At 32.9% G+C, this 2,441-nt stretch overlaps 1 long non-coding RNA gene across 1 annotated transcript; it reads right to left on the bottom strand.

Moving 5' to 3' along the window:
- Window positions 1-365: 365 nt before the first annotated feature.
- On the bottom strand, window positions 366-1,982 carry LOC139850738 (uncharacterized). Its single transcript, XR_011760116.1, has 3 exons — window positions 1,467-1,982; window positions 889-950; window positions 366-520 (listed from the first exon to the last, which is right to left on the bottom strand). It is a non-coding gene; the product is annotated as an uncharacterized lncRNA (long non-coding RNA).
- Between the last annotated feature and the right edge of the window lie 459 nt (window positions 1,983-2,441).

The raw sequence follows: 2,441 nt of genomic DNA, 5'->3' as shown, positions 1-2,441 counted from the left end.
TCAATAAAACATCACGTCTTTTTTAAAAAAGAAAATTACTATACTACCACTGGTGATATAGCGTTATTAAACAACATAAAAAAAAGAAGTGGTATATGTACACAACCACAAAAAAATTGTATTTACCTTTAAAACGGCTCGCCGCCCTTTACCAATTATATATTATTATATATTATATATTATATATAGATATAGAGGTAATTTAGGAGTTAGAGCATGAATGCAGTAATTTGATGTAGTTATATTGAAATACATGTGATTTCACAAGATAGTTACAAAATAGCTTGGACTTAATAAAAGTGCTTTTGATAGTCATCATTCATATAACAAAACAATTAGAGGTAAAGGCATAGCAATAGGTACAAGACACAAAAAGTAAGATCCACAAACAACTGCAATAAAGTCAAGTTTTAACAATGATAACCAAACATTTTCATAGAAAATTTTCAACGATCCAACGAAGACAAACATCTTCAAGTTGGCACTTCTATAGCAGCCACCGTCTTCAAGTTGGCATGATCTGCATAGACATTGGTTAGAACGGCAAACATAACCATACAATGGATGAATTAGAGTGAAACCAAAAGCAGCTCAGTTTGCAAAGTTTAATCACACAAGCAACGAGTTCAAAAACACCATGACTGTAAGTAGACAAATTTTGTTTGGCACTTTAATTGTGTAATGTTTTGAATAAATTATTGTTAATGTTTTGCATACATTAGAAAATGCAACTTCTATGTACACCAACTGATATTAGAACATGCATTATGAAGAAAACGAATGAGACAGTTATGTAACCGGGATACTTTCTAAAGCATCACCCAATGGTTGATGGTTAAATTAATAAATAAGAAGGCAATCCGTTGTATAGATGAACAATTACCTCACCTGGATAGGCGGTTCACAGCTCATGGCATTGGGTTGATACTTGAGATGGAGGGTGTTGGAACCTGCAGACATTAAACATGTTGAAAAACCAGATTATTATATTACACCTATGGAAAACGAGGTCCCATTTGGTTACGATTTGTAAATGGGTCTTAGTCTCTGACTTTGGTTGAGTACTATTTTCCAGCATAATAATAAAATGATACAGAAAAAAGCTGAAGACTGGTTGAAAGTAGACGAAGTTTACATTATTGAGCACATGCAAATCTCCTTGGTAATTTTTTTTTCTAAAGAGGAAGAAAAACTTGTTATTAAGAATAAAAAATCAAGTACTTAATTATTATATTACCATTACTTTTTTAATCATCTTATAACTCAACAATATAATATATTGTCTAAAACTAACATTAGAATAACAAAATAGAAAAGTCTGTACTCTGTAAACCAAACCCAACTCTGACTGTTTAAGCCCCCTACTGAAAATGAACTGTTACAACTAAAAAACCCCATAACCCGCTCATCTAGCCACCTGCAACAACTATGGATAGACAGAGTCAAATACGGAATCAAAAACTTACATTTGTTGAAGAAGTTGAGGACCTATCCTTCCTAAACGCATCATTAATTTTCTTAAGGAAATTGTTATGTGAAGCCTGACGGGCAATCACTGCTTCTACTTATTTATCCTGTTGAGAATAGCGTGCATCCAAATGTTTCCTTTGTCGTTTAGGCAATTTATTCAATAAACATCTGACCTGCTCCAACTTTGAAATCAATGGATCCAAACCATTAATTCCATGAGTTAACATATCCGTCAGTTCTCTCATACTTTTCCACATTCTGGATTCCTTAGCCAATATCACCTTTATTTGATCATCTCAGATTCAATTTGCACTGTTTTTTTCTTGGTCGAGACTTCTATATCATCAACAAGGTTCTCAATAACTGCAAACTTCTTATCGATAGCCCGGTTTTTCGAAATAATTATATTGTCTTGTTCTAGTGATGCTTGTAGTTCCTTCATAAGATTTTCAATGTCTGCAACCAATTTGGCCTTAACCTCTTTCTCTTTCATTGCTTCCGTAGGTAGATCCTACAAATCTACAAGTATATCACAAGCTTCATCCAATATTTGTAACTCAAACGATATAACATTCACTTAAAACAAGAAATATTGCAAGAACAAACACTAATACCAAAGGATAGTTACTACACGAGAGATCTAGTTTTCAGGGGTAGAGTATTTATTCAGTTAACAAGTAAGAAAATTATAATGAAATACGGGTTCAAATATCTATATAGACAATGTTGTATAATATTAAATGCTAGTATTAATCTCTCTAGTGTACAACATTATATTTCATCATCTGCCACAACAAATAAATCTCTAGTAAGTGGAGTTTTAATGATGTAAATCAAGTGAAGCAAGTGAAAAAATGGTTGATTTGGTTTCATAAAAAAACTTTGAGATTGATTTCGGCAAATTGGCCTCGGGTTAGGTGTTCTTGGGTTGTCCGGTGATTGGTTTGAATTTGCGGTTTCTGCGGGGTGAA

This window comes from Rutidosis leptorrhynchoides, chromosome 5 (assembly GCF_046630445.1).
Source record: "Rutidosis leptorrhynchoides isolate AG116_Rl617_1_P2 chromosome 5, CSIRO_AGI_Rlap_v1, whole genome shotgun sequence".
Classification (NCBI taxonomy): domain Eukaryota; kingdom Viridiplantae; phylum Streptophyta; class Magnoliopsida; order Asterales; family Asteraceae; genus Rutidosis; species Rutidosis leptorrhynchoides.
Note: the sequence above shows the minus strand (reverse complement) of the source record. Positions and strands in the feature narration are given on the sequence as shown.